Source organism: Alligator mississippiensis, chromosome 1 (genome assembly GCF_030867095.1).
Source record: "Alligator mississippiensis isolate rAllMis1 chromosome 1, rAllMis1, whole genome shotgun sequence".
Lineage (NCBI taxonomy): Eukaryota > Metazoa > Chordata > Crocodylia > Alligatoridae > Alligator > Alligator mississippiensis.
The window spans coordinates 332783003-332805353 of record NC_081824.1 but is presented as its reverse complement, the minus strand read 5'-3'; positions in this window follow the sequence as shown (position 1 = coordinate 332805353).

Here is a 22351-nt window from a genome sequence, read left to right as displayed (position 1 = left end):
AGAGGGTTGAAAAATTGTAGGAAGAAACTGAATATGTAGTACCAGGGGAAAAATACAGGAATAGCGAATGCTACACTCTCATTCTTCAGAGGTCTACAGAGAAAACTACTGGCATGAAACAAGTGGTTTCTGAAATACTACCCTATGAGTAGCCATAGAGTCCTGGAGAATAAGTCAAATTACATGGGGAAAACTTCACACAAGGGGTATTTCTGATGTACTACAAGGAAATGGATAGTGCTGCTGTCAGAGAAAATTAATTGGATTTTAAAAAAATATTCTAACAAATAGCTGCCTAAAAGGAGGCACAGTAGTAATTGTTGGATCACAACCTGAAACACATATCAATGAATTAATTAAATTTCTTTAAACCTGCAGATTTTACTCCTGGGTCTCTGACTCTAGTGTAATTCTATTGTATTCAATATAAGTACACCTAATTTAGTTACAAGAAACATGGGTTTTAATGTCCATGTATGATTCTGGTTTATGAAAATAAAATACATTATGTATGATCAGTGACATACAGAGACTGAGCATTAAGAGTCACTATTCACCATTTTTCAAATGATGGACATTTTCACGCTTGCCACTGAGAATGAACAGAACATGTACATGAATGCAAGACCACTGTACTCTGTACTTCTTCTTTAACATTCATATGCTGGTTCTTCTTTAGATCCATTATTTATATAAGAGTTTTAGCCACAAAAATTCACAAAGGAAAGTTTGGCAGAGAACAAAAAATCTAAATAATATTTTACTCATCAAAATATGTAAAGCTAACATACACAACTGAAATTTCAGGTAAAGGATCAAGAATATCACACAAGGGAATTCTTCGTATTATTTCATGTTTGGTTCTGTTATGATTATTCTTTTTTAGATTTTGATTTTTTTTTTTCCCTAAAAGGGTTCATATACTCTTTTTAATTCTTGGAATCTCTTTGTTTTCAAAGCATAAACCAGTCACACTTCATACAATGACATCATGTCCATGTACAGACATTATACTTTTACCAATATGTGATTGAAAGCTGGTGTATACTGAGACTTATCTAGTTTGCAATGCCTGCCGATTTCACAGACATAATGCAGGGCCTGGCCTCTGGGAGAAAGCATTTTCTTTTCTGTAAACTGCTTCTCCCCCCAGCTTTTATGGGTTTTGCAAGCATTGCCTGGATTTTGCAGGCAATTCCAGATTTCATGGAATCTGTGGAATTTGCGGAATTGTAAATTCAGTAGGTCCCTATCTATAACCATAACAGAACAGAACTTTGGCACACAAAACTAGTCAATACCCATAGCAGAACAGAAGTGTATTGCACATAGACTGGTTTAAAATGGCAGAACCTGGTCTAAGATTTGTCCCCCACCAAATGGTGAATGTGCATTCTGTTTGCTACCCATCTAAACTACACTGCTTATAGAAAACTATGTAACTTAGATTGATTCTGTCTTGGGCTTTTTGAATGTCTGTACCTAGCCCAGAAGATTTTTTTTTTCCCTTCTTACAGCCTCATCTTTACAAAAAAGGATGAATTTTTCTTAACTTACTCGCATAATACATAGTTGTCATTTTTTGGTTTTGGGTTGGTTTGTTTGGGTTTTTTTTGGCTTATGCCACCCTGTCTTATTTTTTTACATACTGTGGAGTATGAGTTGCTAAACTGTCCATGATTCCAACAGTGAGAAATGGAGGGTCAACGGGGAATTTATGAGTCTCCTCCCCATGCTTCCCCATAGGCATGTTGCTTTCAATAGTTTGCCTTCTAAGGAATTAACAACTTACTATCTGTGCACACAACTCCTGTTAACAACAGTAGAAGTTCAATGTGAGGACTGAGGCCAGTATATGGCAGTATATGTCAGGGGTGTCAGCAGTCCTGTGTCAGATTAAGGTTATTGGGCTGGTCTGTGGGCCAGATTAAGGCCACATTGAAGCCAGTTCACAGTTTTGGTCTTGCAGGGTGCTGCACACAGTATGTACTAGCCTGTCTGTAGGGTGAAGTGAAATAAGTTGGACTGATTACAGCATCTGAAGGAGTGCCCATGCTAAATCAGGAAGCAACATCTCCATTTTTTCTCTGTGGCCTCTGCAATACCTATTTTTAATCCAAATCCATCTTTTCCAGGAAAAGCAAGGAACAGCATTCTTCAATCTTCCTTCTTTTTACAGGCATCTGTAAAAAGAGAAAAGAACCAGGGATTTCATAAACAAGAACATTTCAAAATATAAAATATGTGTATGTATTTTTGCATTGATGTATGTGTATATTTATATATGTGATTAAAAAAACTCAAAGCCAAGTCCAGACACACCAGGTTTCAATGTAGTTAGAAATGCATTGTACTCCATCACACAAGTGACTACTAATAAGTCTAGTTTAATCCATATTGCTTTTATTGATTATGCCATCTCAATATCATCTCCTTGCCTAAGTTCGGCTCACTGAATGCTTTCTCCACAGAGCAGAAACAACCATTGACCCTGCCTTCGGAAGTCATTTGCCATGTGTTTTTTTTTCAAGTACTAAAGCTCTCACTCTACAATTTATTAGGCAATATGTAGATTTGGAGGTGTGTTATGTGATGAATACATATATGTATCTTATTTCCATGACAATTTAATATATTCAGAAGGTCTACAGAGAATGTTTCAATTGCAAATTTGATTTTTATCTCTCTCTTCTTCAGAGAAGATATGTGGTGTTATAGCATATTTGCCACAAAGATAAGAATAAAGAAGCAAAGCATTTCCACCATCCTGTGCAGAAGGAGATCAACTTGAGCTAGGAACACAATTAAAAACACAATATGATGTAATACTTTTGTAGTAGTACTTAGTTTTCTCCACTAAAACTTAGGCAACAACTAACACTGAGGCTTCATTTCTCCATGTGCAAATACATTGTACATTTCAAAAGAGAAATCTGATATTTATACAGACAAAATGGATCAAAACTGAGAAGGTGAACTCTGGACCAGTAGAAGTATACTTTAAAAAACATCTTGCATACAGGGCACTGGAACCATGTTTCTTGGGTGAGTACAATGCCTCTAAATTAGCTTAAAATGTTATATTTGGAACTCTTTTCACTTCCTAACCGAAAGTTTTTAGTATGCATAAATCCATACTTGATTCTTTCTGGATGTTCCAGCAAAGAAGGCAATGAATGAACCAATATAACTCAGTTACCAATCTATAGGGGATCGTTTCTTAACTGGAAGAACATATCAAAATGCACCTGACAAAATAATCTAATGCTTTGTTTCTTTCAGATGTTCTGCATTTTTAATTACTGTTCTTCTTAGTTCTTCAAGTTGTTTTAAATCAGATGATTGGATGCAATTTCAGGTTTGCATGTTTTAAAAATGATTTGTTCTCAAGTTTCTGTCTTGCCATCCTCTTCTCCTTCCCTTTAATATAGCAGTTTGTCAAATACACATTAGTCAATTACTAAATCAAGTGCCTAAATAAAATCTTAGTCACATTTAATAAGAAACACTATATGCTTATTTAATATGAATCAATGGTTTAGATTAATATGAGGATGATAGGAAAATAAATAGTGAAAAAAAGATCAGTTCTAAAACTTATCTGAACAACATCTTTTCGCCAACTGCAGCTTTAAAACTGCCTAGAGTGACATGACTTTCTTATTTTATCTTTCTACAAATATAAATTCATTTCCATCTCCACTTCTATAGTAGATAAAGATATAACAAGGCCAATAACTAAGTCCATAAACTTCAACATGATAATGAGCAGGGATCCTGGTTTTCTCTGAAAAAAAAAAAATCCCCAGTTTTCAGGTTAAAAAAAGTAACTGAAACCCACATTTTTCCATGACCAAAATGGAACACCACTATATATATATATAGTGGTATATATATAGTGGTGTTCCATTTATACCACCACTATGTATTACATACACCACTATATATTACATACACCACCACCATTATATTATACACCACTATATATTTTTATATATAGTGGTGTTCCATTTTGGTCATAGAAAAATGTGGATTTTTGGGGGGTGTGTGTATATATATAAGTGGCATTTCATTTTAATAATGGAAAAAGGTGGATTTTGCATTACTGGATTTATGGATGTAGCCATGTTGGTCTAAGGTAATAGGCAGGCAAGGTTCTTTAAGTAGATGTGATATCTTTTATTAGACCGAGTACTTGGAAAAATGTTTTTAGCAAGCTTTCAGGCGCACACACCCTTCTTCAGACATAGGGAGTCTCTTTTTTAACCTGAAAATTGGGGATTTTTTAAAATCAAGAGAAAACCAGGATCACCCTAATGAGGCTGTTTTTTTTGGTTGGGGCTTCATTCAAATAAAGATATTTAATTCCCTGAACGAACTGGCATCCTGTTTCAGGTTGTTCTTCTATCCATTTGTTTATTTCCAGGATATATAAACAATTCCATGTTTTAACTTTGATAGAGCCAAATAAGTTTGAAGTCTCTTGCTTATATCTAGTGCCTGACTAAGCTATTAGATCTTTAGATGTTACAACTCAAACTTCATTACTGGAATAGACCAAAATGTACAGTGTCGATAAACAAAATAGCAATAGGAGTTGTAAACTGTAAATGAAGGGCCCTTTTAAACATTATATTTCATACTCATATTTCATACTTATTTTCTATGAACTGTAGATATGAATGTCCTTTATTAGTGACAGGATTCTAAAAAGTTGCTCAAGTGAATCAATAGTAGGGTTGTGTGAAATTTTGCCGACAGTTTTGTTTCAACGTTGTTTTGACTCTTTTCGAGGTTGAAACAGCAAAATTGAAATGAAACAGATATAGTCAAAATAGCCTTGAAACAAAACAAGGCAAGTTGAAACATTTTGCTGTTCCGATGCTGTTTCAACGTTTCACCCATAGGCTATAATGGGGGGGTGGGGTTGAACCAGCCTATAATGGTCATTTCTGGCCTGATTTGGATAAAACTTACAGTAATGGTAGCCCCTTCTTACGGGATGAAGCCTGCCAAGTTTCAGGGAGATAGGTGCAGGGAATTTGGGGAAACCACCCCAAAACCTTGAAAGCAAAACTCAGGTCACTTGTATGTGTTAAGCTACAGTGGGGTCAAAACTGCAGGGATGGTAGCCCCTGCTGAGGCCACAAATCCTGCCACTTTTCATGTAGATACATGCAGGGGTTTGGGGGAAACAGTACCTCAAGCTGTGGACAAGCAAAATTTGTGACATGTGCGACACTGTGTGTGTTAAGATACAACAGGGTGAAAGCTGCAGGCCTGCTAGCCCCTGCTGCAGCCACAAAGCCTGCCAGCTGTTATGGTGATAGGTGAAGGGCTTCTGGGTTCTGAGGCCCTGCACCCCTAGCTGCTGACAGGCAAAACTCATGATATGGGTACTTGTGCAACTTCTGCCTCTCATCAGGCAGCAGGACTCAAGAGCCCCCATCACTTGCCACCACAGACCTGAGGGTAATAATTGACCACAGTATGAACATGAGCCAGCAGTGCACTTCTGTAGCCAGCAGGGCCAACAATACCCTGCAGCAATTGGGGCACCTCCAGCAAAACCAGCAAAACTGTTGCAAAGAAAGTATTCTCCTGCTCTACTTGGCATTGGTGAGACCACAGCTGGAGTACTGCATCCAGTTCTGGGCTCTGCACTTTAACAAGGATGTGGTAAAGCTTGAGAGAGTCCAGAGAAGGGCCACCCGTATGATCAGAGACTTGCACAGCAAGCCATATGAGGAAAGGCTGAAGGACCTGGGACTCTTCAGCCTGAAAAAGAGAAGGCTGAGAAGGGACTTGGTAGCAGCTTACCACTACATCAGAAGCGTACATCTAGGGCTCGATGAACAACTGTTTACCAGGGCACCCTTGGGGAAAACTAGAAGTAATGGTCACAGTCTGGACATCCTATTTGTGAAGTAGTTTTTCCTAATGTTGAACCTGAAATGAGCCTGAAACGATCTTCCAGGAGTTTGTGACCATTACTCCTGTGCAGAATGCTGCCGTTTTGCACAGCCCTAATCAATAGTACTTCCTATTGACTTTATAAGAACACAGTTAGCCAAAACTGAGCACCTTTTTAAAATTCAACCTTAAAATTCAACCTTAAAATTAAAGTAATGGTTTAACAAAGGGGTAGCATTAAGTGATAAGTCTGAATGTCTGGTTTTCTTACTCATCTACCTACTAACTGTGATATTTGGATCAAATCTGAAAAAAAAAAAATCCCTGTTCCAAAGTTTGCTCATTAATAATAATGGGTGAATAATATTCAGCCATATGCCATGTAGCTGAAGGGATGTGGCTGCAGTCCTTTGCTGTGATCTTATTAGATGCCAGTGAGCTCCTGTTGAGAGCTCCATGTGTTCTATGAGCTCTGAGCAAACTGGTGCAGAGTCTGTCAACCAGCAGTGAGCTCATACAGCTCACAGCACATGCAGAGCTCTGAGCCAGAGTTGCACTGATGTGCCAGCGAACTCAGAAAGCTCATTGTGCATGCAGCACACAGCCAAAGGCAGGTGCAAACAAACCACTCCTGGATCTGCCCCTGCCTGCATTGAACACAACAGGCTGTCGATGAAATAAATAGATCTTTCAGAACAACATTCAATGTTGCTTTAAAAATTCCAGGTAGTAGAAGATGAACTGTATCCTAACTTTGTTTAGTTATAAATTACCCAAAGTATTAAAGTATTTTACACCCCGCCCCCAACAAAAACAAAAACAACTCCCCCCCCCCGCCTTATTATAATGGATCCTGGTTTTCTCTGATTTTAAAATATCCCCAATTTTCAGGTTAAAAAAGAGACTCCCTATGCCTGAAGAAGGGTGTGTGTGCCTGAAAGCTTGCTAAGAACTTTTTCCAAGTACTCAGTTGGTCTAATAAAAGATATCACATCTACTTAAAGAACCTTGCCTACCTATTACCTTAGACCAACATGACTACAACCAAAAATCCAGTAAAGCACAATCCACCTTTTTCCATTATTAAAATGAAATGCCACTAATATATATATATATATATATATATATATATACACACACACACACACACACACACACCAAAAAATCCACATTTTACCATGACCAAAATGGAGCACCACTATATATATGCTCACGGAAAAATGTGGGTTTCAGTTACTTTTTTAAACCTGAAAACTGGGGATTTTTTTTTCCAGAGAAAACCAGGATCCCTGCTCATTATCATGTTGAAGTTTATGGACTTAGTTATTGGCCTTGTTATATCTTTATCTACTATAGTCAAGAGAACTCAGGTGTCAAATGTCCCCTCTCTACTATGTAGTTTGACTCTGAATAATCTCTTGGAAGTAACAAAATGCTTCATTAAGCTTAATATTTGATGGTGTTTTGGAGGTAAAATAGAATGGCAAAGAAGTCTGATTTAAGGTTTAGTTTTACAAATACTTTAACTTTGAGGTTTTTATAGTCTTTCTTGTTCTTTGTTTTACAATACATAGCTCAATGTGGTTCTGCTCTAGATCATGAGATTTTGCATGCCAATTATAAAAATAATTATAAATAATATAATTATTATAAAAATAAATGAACAAATAAATTAAAAGGTAATAGACTGGGTGTGTCAACAGTGACAGTTATGACACATAGTTCATGACACATAGGACATATATACACGTGCATCTAAGCTCAACTAAATATAATCTGCAATTACACTAATGTGCATTAAGCAATTTTGGGCAGGTACCTACACATGCAGATTTGTCAGTAAACTTAGTCCCAAGTCCCTGCAGCCCTGCCATGTGACCCTGTGGCCAGCAGGGGGAGCTCCAGCCTTTGGCCGCATGTCTACCAGCACTTGGCAACCATGCTGAAGCCAGAGCCAGATGCCAGCACATGGCAGCTATCTGGGAAACTCTGATCTCTGGCCAGCCTCTTCCCTGCCCAGGAGACATGTGCCTAGTGCAGGGGCAGCAAGCGGTAGCTCCTTCCTTGACCACCCTTCTTTCTCATGCCAGGGCTGCTCCAGCCCCTGCTCCTGCCCCCACCCCTGCCCCTGTCAACAGTACCCAGTGCCCCACTGCTCCAGCCCAGCCCCTGCCAGCGATGACCAATGTTCCATGATCCTGCTGGCCACGGTGCCTGTTCTACTGGCCGCAGCAGACCCCTCTCCCTGCTCAGACCCCAGGAAACCCATGCACCCAGAGCAGGGACCAGGACACTGGCTGTGGGAGGCCCTGGCTGACTCTCTCTTTCTGCACTCCCTACTTCAGCCCACCTGCCCTGATGCCCACACACTCCCTACCCCCTGCCCACCCCCAGCACCACACACATAGGTGAAACAAAAAACAATTACCTTTGCAATGCCCATCCCTCCCCTACCCCCTCTCAGTAAATAGAACCTCCTCCTCCCCTCCCCCTAACCAACAGAGCCCCTTCACCACCCTCCCCACCCATCAACAATAAAAACACACTTACAAGTGGGAAACTATATACAAGGTGAAAACTAAATACAATACTTTGGGTCTTCAAGCACAGAGTGGGGGCCATGGTGGAGTGACAGGACTAGAGGGCAGGTCACTGAGGTAGGTGCCCAGCACACCAACCCCTGGATGTTCCTTAGGGCTGGGTTAAGACCAGCCCCCTAGTGGAAGGGCAGACCCAGCACTAAAGTTAATGCACATCTATACATGCATTAATGTGCATTAACTAACTGCACTCAGATTTGATACTTGTATTTGCAGGTATCACATTTAGATGTGATTAGCTTAAGTTAACGCACATTAAGGGTGCACATGTTTAGAAACATGTCTGTAATGCACATTAACTTAGGCTAATGTGCATTAAAGTGTCTAGTGTAGATGCCCATAAAATCATAGAAAATTAGGATTGGAAAGGACCTCAAGACCTCAGGGACGTCATCTAGTCCAAACCCCTGCTCAAAGCAGGATCATCCCCAACTATATCATCCTAGCCAAGGCTTTGTCTAGCTGGGTCTTGAAAACCTTCATGAGTCCACAACCTCTCCAGGTAATCTGTTCCAGTGTTTTACTACTCTCCTAGTGAGAAAGTTCTTTCTAATATCTAACTTAAACTTCCCTTGCTGCAGCTTGAAACCATTGCTCCTTGTTATGTCATTTGTCACCACTGAGAACAGTCTAGCACCATCCTCTTTTGAACCCCCCTCTTTCCAATCCTCCCTCTTTCAAATCCTACCTGTCAGAGTCATATGGCCTGCCCCGTCTCTATTCATTTTTCTTATTGTAACAGGTATTATTAAAACCATCCAGATTATGCTTCTCAGAATGAGTGTGGCACTAAAATATTAGAATTCTATTTCTAGGAATCAGTTTGCTATCTAATTGTGTCTCCTTAACAAAATTATGGGTGGATAATTCAGTCTGCCATAGCATATACATTTACTAGATAGAAGTCATTACAGGCACCCAGTATACTATTCAGTTAAGTGCCCTTGCAGCACAGTAGGGTTAGAGATACAAATGATGCATAAAACAGTATACACGATAGGAAATCGGTTCAAATCTGTAACATAACAGAAGTTCAGTGCACATAAACTGCTTTCAAAATAGCCAAAACTGGTTTAAAATAAACTTGGATAGATGTAGTATCAATGTTAAATGATTTAGGTTAAATCAGTTTATTGAACTTCTGTCTCTGATACCGTCCAGATTCAAGTTAACTCACAGTTCCCCAGCACCCCAGGATGCTTGGCAACTCCCCTGCCTCCCACCAGAATGGAAAGGCTAGCCTTAGCCCAAGCTCTCTGCTCCAGCCAAGCAGGAAGGCATGCTTTAGCACCTCCCAGCCTCTGGCCTAGGCCACTGCAGGCATTTGGCTGTGTTTCCAGAATCAAAAGTGAATGTCTGGTCACTAGTTTATTGGGTCAAACTGCATAGCTGAGACTAAACTGCAAAGATTGAATTGATTGAGCCTTAGGCTTTTTGACTGTCTGTACTTAGCCTGAAGGATCCATTGTGGAATCTCTTGGGTATTGTAGCTCAAGTTCTAATATCTCAGGTCAGACATGCAGAGAAAGATGATGAGAGCCCTTGTAGTATTCAGCCACAAATGTCAGTAAGCAATCTGACAACCCAGAGTTGCAAATTTGGCTGCTTTACCATTCTAACCTTAGCTAGTGGGATTTCTGGGATAAAAGTACTAGTATAAAGTAAATGAGATTACACTGGTGAACTACAGCAGCTCCAAACATCATAATGTACTAAAACATGGTGTCTAGCTCAAGGAGGCCAAATCAAAAAAACACCTATGCTCCTAGTACATGCGATTGGGAAAAAGTCAAGTAACTCTGAATGGGATCATGATTTTCACTGATAAAAAAAAAAATCTCAAATTTTTGGGTTAAAAAAAGTAACCCCAAATCCACATTTTTCCATGTTTAAAATGAAATGCCACTAATACATAGATATCTATCTATCTATCTATCTATCTATCTATCTATCTATCTATCTATCTATCTAGTGGTGTTCCATTTTGACCATGGAAAAATGTGGATTTTGAGTTACTTTTTTTAAATCCAAGAATTGGGGATTTTTTTTTAATCAGAGAAAACCAGGATCCCTGGTGATCAGGAAGACCCTCATGCTAAATAGCCAGCCAGTTAGAGAACATTAACATAGGGATAAGTCTGAACTCCCATATAGTTATAGGCATATAGTTCACAACTTCATTTTAAATTGTCTTCATCAACTTAGGTTCTCAGAGCCCAACTTGTTTTCTGAGGGTAAGCACCTAACACACAGTTGTGGTGCAATGACAACACTCACCTTTCTACTAATAGCCTAGAGGTTATAGCATTTACCCAGTAAGAAGGATTCTAGGCCCTCCAGAACCTTAAGATGGTCGTGTCCCATATCTCCTGTGAGTGTGCCATAAGCGCCAAACTATAGAATCATTAAGGCTACCTTCAAACCCTCCTGTTGAAACATGAGGACAGAAGAGGATTAAACAAGGAGGCCAACTCTTTAACGTAAAAGTTTTGGTTCTCTTCTGTGATGGGAAAGATCTGTGCACCTACTGTCCAAAACACTGTAGGCTTCTTCCTTTTTAACTGTACGTGGCTGGACACAACTCTTTCCCAGGTTTAGCAAATGTGTGCCATGTAAGGCTTCCCTTCATTCTTTAATAATTTCCTCAGTTGTATTCTTTTTGCTAAAAAAAACCCCAAAACAGAAGGGAGGATGGTATTCACTAAGGAGAGCAGAGCTTTAGACCAAACCCATGACATTCTTATAAGAGATTCTTCCAGATTGATATTAGAGCACTGGGATTTTTACTTCAGGAACCTTTAGGGAAAGTTCTAGCTAGGTCATCAGTATGTACATGGCTATAAACAAGAAGTGCTAGCAGTAAGAATAATAATATTGTGGCTTCTTTTCTATTATGCTAACAATAATATAATTATAGTACCATAATTGAAGTATTACCATATTGTATTGATAACATAATTTATGCCACCATTTCAGTCAGAGATGTATTTTCAGGAGCCAACAATGAAAACATTTTTATCTGAAAATGATTCAAGAAAACATGTTTTTTTTCCCCTCCTCTGAAAATATTCAAGGTAGAAGAAAGGAGATGCAATTCATTCACCATTAATGTCTATGGTAGTGTTACTTTTGACTTCCATCACTATGAATCTGAGCCCAAGGTTTTCAAATATATGACTGGACAAACAAAATTATAGTTAAGATTTCTAAGACTATTTTTACAGTCATTAAACCTGAAAGAGGCCTTTTTATAATGAGTTTTTGCTATTTAGTCACTGATCATTTTCCTAGTTTTAATTATTTCAAATTGTAAAAGATGAAGTTCTGAGTATGCGTGGATAAATGGGAAATGAGGCGTAGCTTAGCTTGGCTTACAGCAGTAGTCTATATGTCAGTGATTATGGAGAAATACATCCTCCCTTACTTCTTCAGAATGTTTAAAGAATGCCATAGGCTCAAGGCTTGATCCTGTAACGTGCTGAGTGTATCCCTTTGAAATGCTGAGTGCCCTCAACAATTGCTTTCATTTCTCTTTTGAGGCTGCTCAGAACCTTACTGGATTAGGTCTTCAGTTTGTATAGCCTTATACATACTGGGGATAATCTACTGAAAAAAAGAATACAGATAGAATACAGAGCATGATACTATGGCACTAATATGTGATGTTACCATAGCTACTGTCTTGTCCACATGGCAGCTGCAATGATTTACTGGATCCAATATTGTCCCTAGCCCAATCTGCAAAATACTGCATGCATGTTTTGTAAAGATAGTGTGGCCCAATGAAAACATTGTCTAAAGTTATTCAGTATATAAAGAGATTTTGTACTAGCAAGCTTGGTAATCAAACAAAGCAGACTCTATAGCATAGGGTAATTTCTATAGCTAATAAAGACACATCACCCATTCAGAAAAGTTTGAGCTCTGCATTCTTGAATAATTTGGGGATGAAGGACAAAATCTTCTTCTCAAACTAGCTTTTGTCATCTGCAATGGGCAAGGACAGTAATCCTCCATATAGATATAGATAGATTTTGCAGAGTTTTCCAGAATCTAAAATTTCATTTAAAAATAAAGTGTTTCTATTCCTTCAGGTTGCTAAAATAGCTTTGGTCAATTAGTAAATTAATTCTGAAATTTCTGAGCTAAATCCTGTTTTACTTAGTACATGGGCAATATGTAGCTGCTGGCAATATCCTGATGCAGATCTATGTAGATGCATGGTTTTCCAATACTTTCAGTGACCACAAGTACACAGTTCATGGGCTCCTACAGGAGAATTCTGTTTTGCCCTGCAGAATCACACACTCTTATTCATTTCAATGGAAAGCACTTCATCCATATTATTCTGAGGTGGGCATTTACTCTTGGGTGACAGCTGGTTGCTGTTGCTTTTGATACACAGGTTGCTGGGGCCTATGTGTTCTGAAAGCCCAATGCTAGCAAGCTTTCTTCCAGATCCCAAATGTGAAGCAGAAAAAAGCAACTCAAATCCATGTTTGGTGGAGAAAGCTCAGCAAGGTTTGTTGTCCTCATATAATATACCAATTGGTTTGATGAATGGTCAGTCAAACTTAGTGAAGCTTGTCCTTGACAGGTAAAGAAACAGTACATTATTCACACTTTTTAACTTTACTCCTCTAGGTCTTCTATGAGAAACAGGTCTCACAAACCCTGTGAGAATGCATCGTTCCTTGAATGTATCCCTCCTTCAACTCCTACCAATTCGTATGTCTCTCTCTTTTGAGATGTTCATCCCTAAGTGTTTCATTTGCAAAGTATACACATCTATGCTTTGTTTCTTGATATATCTGTCTCACTTGTAAAATTTTACTTTTTACATTCATTCTCAAGTTTTTCAAGTATTTTCATATTCCCTTCTTTGACTCAGTGTCTTTTACTCATTAGTGTGTTTTTATTATTATTTTTTTTTATTTTTCTTTCTCCCATATTGCTTTTCAGCACTGTAACTAACAATGGCTTAGCATAACTATGGCCTAGCACAACCAGAACTCCTACTCCAGGTGTTCAGATTCTAATGCCGTACTGACTACACTGGACAAAAAATATTTTTAGCAGGGCTGTTTTTCTCCTGATAGCTAGAGGACTCAAGCAGCATAAAGATCTTGCTCCTGAATCTCTACAAGTAGATTAGTTGTGAAAGCAACTAATCTACCTCTTAGCAAGGTATAAGAGACATGGTGTAGATACTTCTTAGCCTCTGAGTATTTGAAGCTATATTTCCTATGCGCAAGCAACACATAAGTTATGGGATAGATTGACTTGAAGGACCTTCTAACCCTATCCTACTAAAAATTATCCAAGATAGAGTTATTTACTGGTTAGCCAAGAGAAAAAGAGTTATGGAGCTAGAATGATAACAAGTCAAAGGAGACCTAACTCTGTGGCTCCAAAAACCTGGCAACGCTGATTCTGTCTCCTGCTTCTAATTCTGGTCATATATTTTACCAAAGTACTCTTTTATACCAAATGTATCATACACAGAGATATGTGTTTCAAGTCATACATTTTAAGTAAGTGTAAGACTGATATTGTAATGGTCCAGAAATTATACAACAGACAAAGACTTATTAGGCTAAGATTTTTTATTGGACTAACTACACAGTTGGGACAAATTTAAACAAGCTTTTGAATGCAGGACTTCCTTTATTAGGAGCTGATGAAAAATGTCTTGCATTTGAAAGCTTGCCTAACTTCATCCCAGCTACATACTTGGTTCAATAAAAGATACCATCCTAAGAAAAATTTCAGTAATGGAATTCTGGGTTGTATTTTAGTAGCGAGGAACAGGATTTAGGCTAAGTGAATTGTATCCGTTGAAGCATGAGCACACAGGACAGTCTGAAAACAGAGTCCACCAACTGCTAGTATTCCTCCTGAATATTTGGTCACATTCCATTTTGGAAATTTACTCTGCATTTCTAGGTGTTCAGGCAGAACTGAATTACACCAGCGTGTAAGTAGACTACACATGTCTCTTGCACCACTAAATTAGTTACAAGCACACTGAGTAGAGATGAACATAATCACATAGATAATTAAATTTGAAATTCAAGTTGTTATGTGAGGTCATATAGGATGCTGTTGGACAATTTTGGTTCCTGAAAAAAGTATGTTATGCTTTTAAGACCTTTACATTCACTTACAAAGTTGCAAATGTAGTGACCTATTAAAGTTAGGATCTGCTGGGAGATAACTCTTGCCTGAATGGGAACGACTCCAATTTCACAAGGGCACTTACCATATGCTAAACTTCTCGAACATATATCTGCTTAGATTTTAGTTTAATACTTAGTGGGTGCATCTACACATGGCCCTATGATGCTATTGTTACTGTGCCATCATTTAGTACTTCCTTTTGGATGTACTAAATGATGGTGCAGTAACAGCCCATACTGGTGTCTCATGGCAATATTTAGATGCTATGTCACCATAGCAACATGTTATAACAAGGAAACATGTTACTATGGCAATGTAGCTGTGGCATCATAGTTTTTGCCTGCTGACACTACACTGTCATAGTGCACTGCTACAGTGAGGTAGCATCACATATAGATGTGCCCAGTGTTAAACTGAATGTGTGACACCATCCTCATGCACCTTAGCAAGTCAATAATTTATGCCCTTTGAATGTGTACAGTCATTCACACAGCTTACTTTAAGCTGCATAAACATAGATTGGAAACAGCGTGTGCAGCATTTTGCTGCTCCTTGGAGACACATGGGGAAAGTAGTGTAAGTAACACAAGATAGGCAGAGGGATGGGCAGGTCTGGGTAGATGGTAGGTGTATAGCAGGGTGGCAGGTGCAAGAGATCCATGGTGGGATTGGGGGCTGATCGATCTGTGAGGTCTATGGTGGGGGGGGGGTGTTGGTGAGTATGCCTGGGGGATCGCCTGGTCAGGAGGGAGTGGGGGGTCTAAAAATGGCTCTGTCAGGGTTGGTGGGGCAGGGGTAGGAATAGCACAGCCCCAGGTCTGGGGGAGGGAGGGTGGTGACACAGGTGCCAAGGTGACAGTTAACATCCCAGAGGTTGCAAGTTTGAGGCCAAAGCAAAAGAGCTTACAGAACAGCCTGTTAGATGTAAACAAATCTGCAAGTTCTGCTAAATACTTGGTCACAAGGACATGGAAAAGGAAAAGAAAGGACTGAGGAGAATGTCCGGGTTTTCCCAGCCCCAAGACTGCATTACAAATACATACAGGCATTTGCAAGGTTAACACTTTCTTAGATAGGGTTAACCCAATCCTGGTCTCAGTTAGAGCATCAACTCAGGTGAACTAACTTAGATCAGGTTTACTATTTTGGGGTGATTTAAGCCCTTTGCACAACTGCATGATTATCCCTTTAGAAAGACCTAACCCTGGTCTTGTGAAGTAATGGAAAGCAGGGAAGCAGGGATGGCTGTAGGATGTATGCCTGTGCTATCCTTCTCCTATAAAGATTTCTACCAGTGAAAATTTCTCAGAAATGAACAGTAGAAATTAACATCTATTCATAGCCATAGTAGCTACACTTCTGTCCCTTTTCCATCCTTCTGTCATTTTCATATTAGCATTACTTCTGGCACAGAGAGAACTAACAGGAGATTTATGCAAGTGATACATAGAAAACAATGGGATACCGCCTGTAGTTTCCCTGTTTACTTTTTCGGGTTACTCAAAGGCCAGGAGAAGAGTGACAGCATTTAAGCCTTGTTAATTATAAATGAAGGCACATTTGTTAAGGATCATGCTCAAAAGCCTGATGGATGAAAGCAATACAAAAAGATATATACAGTCATTTTCTCAGCTATTTTTTATTAATGTAATTTCCATTCTTGCACTGTGGCAAGGTCTCTAAGACGATGAAGTCTCATTTTCTCTGTCAGGGACAAAGTGAATAGAATGTCTAGAACAGCAGAAATGGATGTGCCTTTTTTTTTCCTTCAGAGGATGACAGTTAAATCCTCTTGTGGGTTAGAAGTAAATAGCCATGCAAATGCTCAGTAGAATGGGGAAAAAGTAATAGGGGCAGGACATCTTACAATTAACATTACTAAATATTTTTATAGATCAGTGGTGGGCAAAATACAGCCCACAGGTGAAATCCAGCCTGCCAGGCCATTCTATCTGGTCCATGGGGCCCTTAAAAATTTAGAAAATTTATATTTATATTTCCCTGGCTGCCTGTCAAAGATGACAGTAGAACCCAGGGGTAGATGTGCAGTAGAACCCAGGGGCAGCCAGCAGCAGAACTAAACAGCTATAGCAGCAAGTCTGGCCCATCTCCATTCCCACTACACTCCCCAACACATGCCCAACCCCCACAACCCCAAGCCCCAGCTGGAAGCCTTTGCCTAGCAGGGGCTTGTGGCCTGGGACTGTTCCTGCCCCTCTGCACTGAGGGAAATACAGATGAAAAGGTGGGGGGAGGCAGCGGAAGACTGTGGGCGATCTCCCCAGTCCTTAGGGCTGACTGGACCACCTCCTGCGGTCCCAGTACTGCAGCTGGGAACCACATGGTGCCTGTCACCCAGTCAGTGGATGGGTGGGCAGGCAAGTGGGGAAATGGCTGCGGAATGGGGCGGATCCACACATACTAGCATGTGCACTTGCAGCAGCTCAAATAGAAGTGGTGCAAATTTGAACCGGGGCTTTTTGCTTCAGCGCACATGCTTGGACATGCACTTTGTTGCGGAGCAAATTGTGCCACTTGGGGCAAAATAACCCTGCCTGGCTCCTCCCAGATCTGCAGCCAGGGGGAGCTAGACCCCAGAGCCAGCACCTGTGGTGTCCCCAGCAGTACAAAAAGCTGCCCTACCCTGGCCTCAGCAGTATAAAAAGCTGCCCTGGCAAGTAACTCAGGACTACTAGCTCTCAGGAGCTTCTGGGGCCCAGCCAATTGGTACCTGGGGATACTACCCCTTGTGCCAGCTGGACTGCTGAAGCATCCCTGAGAGTTCTCTGCACCCTCTACCCACTGCAGCAGTCTGGCAGTGGGGGCTGCTGCCTGGCTGTGACCTGCTGTGTACCTGCCAGACCCGGATGGGGACTTCAGAGCCAGTAGAGACATCTGCCCCTCTGAGCCAGCTGCCAGTGGACTATGGTTGCAGGGTTGGCTTCTGTGTGGCACTACTACCATGTGTGCCCCCTGCCCGGGCATCTGGGCAGCTATCGCCCAGAAAATGTTCTGGGTGTGGTGGATTGCTTTGAACTGTCAAAGCATGTCCTCCTGGCCCCATTTGGCCAGGAGGTCAGCCACAGCCAGCTGGGTCCCAGGTGCCAGCTCTGAGCAGGCAGGGTCCAGCCACAGGCCTCCCTAGCAGGAATTCTGGTGTTCCCTATTGGAAAACTGAAAAATCCCTGATAAAAAAAAAATCCCAAACTCACTTCATAAAATACCCTCAAATCCATGTTCCTCCACAATTAAAACAAAGGACCACTATATATATAGTGAGAGAGAGAGAGAGAGAGAGATAGCGATCAGTTGGACAATGTTTTATTGCTATATCTTACAGTGTTAAAGCATGTCTCTTATCATAATAATAAAGTGAACTCTAAATACAGGGTTCATGAATACATATTTTGCTGCCTTTCCACAGGGCAATGGCCCCCACTCAAGGGGTTCAGGCCCCCAAAAGGGGATTCAGCCACTACACAAGAGGTACAGCCCCCACACAAGGGGTTTGTCCCCACAACAGGGGATTCAGCCACTATACAAAGGGTTCGTCCCCCAAACAAGGGGTTCCGCCCCTTAACGGGGGCCAAATGGCCCCCACAGGGGCTACCACCTCCAAGGCCCACATGCCCCACCCCAGCCTCCCGATTCCTGCCCCACCTGGCCCTATCCCCCAACAGCTGCTGTAGCCCCCCCAATGGCTGCTCCACCTAGCCCCACCCCCACTCACCCAAGCCCCCAAATCATTGCCCCACCCAGCCTCACCCCCCAAATTGCGACCCCAGGCCCCCAAGGCTACCCCCACAACCTCAGGCACCATCACTTTAAAAAATACCTGAGAAAAATAAAAGAAAAAATGGTAAAAAAGCCTCTGCTTACCTTAGAAGCAGGGGCAGTGAGGGGCTCCAGGGCCTCCTGGCAGAGCCCCCCAGGCAGCACAGGACAGTGGAGGGGCAGGAGGGCCCAGGCTGGTGCTGCTGGGGCTGTCAACCTGCCCCACACTGTGCAGGTGGGGCCCCAGTTAGCCACACAGCAGTTAAGGAGGTGGAGGATGAAATTGACAGTTATTTCCTTTCCCTGCAGGACCAGGCACCCAAGGAAGAAGCAGCCCAGGGAGTGCCCTCCGCAGCAGAGTGGCAGACGGTCACAGCCAGGACCGGAGCAGCTCGCAGCGAACCGGTACCAGCTTCTCCAGTCTGACTGGTGAACACGTACGAGGCTCTGGCGACCCTGCAGGAGATGGAAGGGGAGGAGGAAACCCTTGGGCAAGAAGAAACACCACGTTCTTCACACTCTGAACAGATCAAGAGATCCACGAGGACCCAGAGGAGGAGATGACGAGTGCTCGTCATAGGCGACTCCATCCTGAGAGGTACGGAAAGACCCATCTGTTGCCAGGACCCCTCGGCACGAGAGGTATGCTGCCTCCCTGGAGCAAAGATTCGGGATGTGACTGAGGTAATCCAGGCCAGGATCAAGCCCACCGATTACTACCGCATGGTCCTAGTCCATGTGGGTACTAATGATGCGTCCAGGAGAACCCCTGATCACCTGATGGCGGACAACAGTGCTCTGGGTGGCATGCTGAAGGAGTTCGGTGCACAGGTGGTTTTCTCTTCCATCCTACCAGTGACCGGACGAGGAAGACGGCAGGAGAACTGCATCCGAGAAACCAACTGGCGGCTTCAGCAGTGGTGTCTCGAGGCAGGATTCGGCTTCCTGGACAATGACCCGCACATCACGACGAGGGACATGCTCAGCTGGGATGGGCTTCACCTGTCCCCCAAAGGTAAGCGTGTATTTTCTACTAGGTTGGCGGATCTCCTCTGGTGGGCTTTAAACTAGGCTCGTCGGGGGGAGGGGAGTACGAGGGCAGGGGAAGCTGTGGACCACCAAACCATGTGGCACCCACAGGGACAGCCCAGCCTGAAGAAGGAGAACATTGGAAACCTGAAAGCCATGGGGAGGCCAGCACTACAGAACAGGTAAGAAACAAGAAGGTAAGAAACAATGGGCCCCTTGGGACTCGGAGAGGGGGGGCAGCAAAGGCACCAGTCGCAGGGCTCAAGTGCCTATATACTAATGCTAGGAGCATGGGGAACAATCAGGATGAACTAGCGCTCCTGCTTGCACTAAACACCTATGACTTAGTGGGGCTAACAGAGACCTGGTGGGATTCATCCCATGACTGGGCGGTACATATTGAGGGCTATAGATTGTACAGAAAGGACAGGTCAGGGAAGAAAGGGGGGGGGGGCTGCACTTTATGTCAGTGAGCAATATACATCAACCCTCATCAAGACAGAATCCAAGGATGAGGAAGTAGAAGGACTGTGGGTTAGCCTACATGGGGGGCAAGGAGAAAGGGATTTGGTGGTAGGGGTCTGCTACAGACCCCCACACCAAGGGGAAGAAATAGATGCAGGGCTCCTGAGGCAACTCTCGGAGACCATAAAAGCTAAAGAGGCGGTAATCATGGGGGACCTAAACTACCCAGACGTCTGCTGGGAGACGCAGACAGCAAGGTCCCATCGCTCACGCAGGTTTCTAACCTTTGTACAGGACCTCCACCTGACACAGGAGGTGCATGGTCCCACTAGGGGGAATGCCATACTGGATCTGGTATTGGCAACAGGGGATGACATGATAGGGGACCTCCAGATCGGTAGCCATTTGGGAGACAGTGATCACCTAATAATAGAATTCAACATAAGACGGCGAGTGGGTAAGGTAACTAGTAGGGTGAAAGTGCTAGACTTTAGGAAAGCTGATCTCAATGCACTCAGGCGATTAGTCAAGGACACACTGCAGAGTAGGAGTTTTGAAGGGATGGGAGCCCAAGAAGGGTGGCTGTGCCTTGAGGAAACGATCCTTCGGGCACAAAGCAAGACGATCCCCAAGCGAGGCAAAAAAGGGAAAGGGGCTAGGAGGCTTCCATGGCTGACCAGAGAAATCCAGGGCAGCCTAAGGGCCAAAAGGGGAGCACATAAAAAGTGGAAACAGGGTGAGATCACTAAAGATGAATATACCTCCTCTGCTCGTGCTTGTAGGGAGGCAGTTAGGCGGGCCAAAGCTACCATGGAGCTGAGGATGGCAACCCAACTAAAAGACAACAAGAAATTGTTTTTTAGATATATTGGGAGTAAAAGGAAGGCCCAGGGAGGAATAGGACCCCTGCTAAATGGGCAGAAGCAACTGGTGACAGACAGGGGGGACAAGGCTGAACTCCTCAACGAGTTCTTTGCCTCAGTGTTCCTAAGTGAGGGGCACGACAAGTCTCTCACTGGGGTTGTAGAGAGGCAGCAGCAAGGCACCAGACTTCCATACGTAGATCCTGAGGTGGTGCAGAGTCACTTTGAAGAACTGGATGCCTTTAAGTCGGCAGGCCCAGATGAGCTCCATCTGAGGGTGCTGAAGGCACTGGCCGACATCATTGCAGAGCCACTGGTGGGAATATTCGAACTCTCGTGGTGCATGGGCCAAGTCCCAGAGGACTGGAAAAGGGCTAACGTGGTCCCCATTTTCAAAAAGGGGAGGAAGGAGGACCCGGGCAACTATAGGCCAGTCAGTCTCACCTCCATCCTTGGTAAAGTCTTTGAAAAATTATCAAGGCTCACATATGTGAGAGCCCGGCAGGGCAAATTATGCTGAGGGGAAACCAGCACGGGTTTGTGGCGCGCAGATCGTGCCTGACCAATCTAGTCTCTTTCTATGACCAGGTTACAAAACGCCTGGACACAGGAGGAGGGGTGGATGTCGTATACTTAGACTTCAGGAAGGCCTTCGATACGGTATCCCACCCCATACTGGTGAACAAGTTAAGAGGTTGTGATGTGGATGACTACACAGTCCGGTGGGTGGCGAATTGGCTAGAGGGTCGCACCCAAAGAGTCGTGGTGGATGGGTCGGTCTCGACCTGGAAGGGTGTGGGCAGTGGGGTCCCGCAGGGCTCGGTCTTTGGACCGATACTCTTTAATGTCTTCATCAGTGACTTGGACGAGGGAGTCAAATGTACTCTGTCCAAGTTTGCAGATGACACAAAGCTATGGGGAGAAGTGGACATGCCGGAGGGCAGGGAACAGCTGCAGGCAGACCTGGATAGGTTGGACAAGTGGGCAGAAAACAACAGAATGCAGTTCAACAAGGAGAAATGCAAAGTGCTGCACCTAGGGAGGAAAAATATCCAGCACACCTACAGCCTAGGGAATGACATGCTTGGTGGCACGGAGGTGGAAAGGGATCTTGGAGTCCTAGTGGACTCCAAGATGAACATGAGCCGGCAGTGTGACGAAGCCATCAGAAAACCCAATGGCACTTTTGTCGTGCATCAGCAGATGCATGACGAATAGGTCCAGGGAGGTGATACTTCCCCTCTATAGGGCGCTGGTCAGACTGCAGTTGGAGTATTGCATGCAATTCTGGGCGCCACACTTCAAGAAGGATGCGGATAACCTGGAGAGGGTCCAGAGAAGGGCCCCTCATATGGTCAAGGGCCTGCAGACCAAGCCCTATGAGGAGAGACTAGAGAAACTGGACCTTTTCAGCCTCCGCAAGAGAAGGTTGAGAGGCGACCTTGTGGCTGCCTATAAGTTCATCATGGGGGCACAGAAGGGAATTGGTGAGGATTTATTCACCAAGGCGCCCCCGGGGGTTACAAG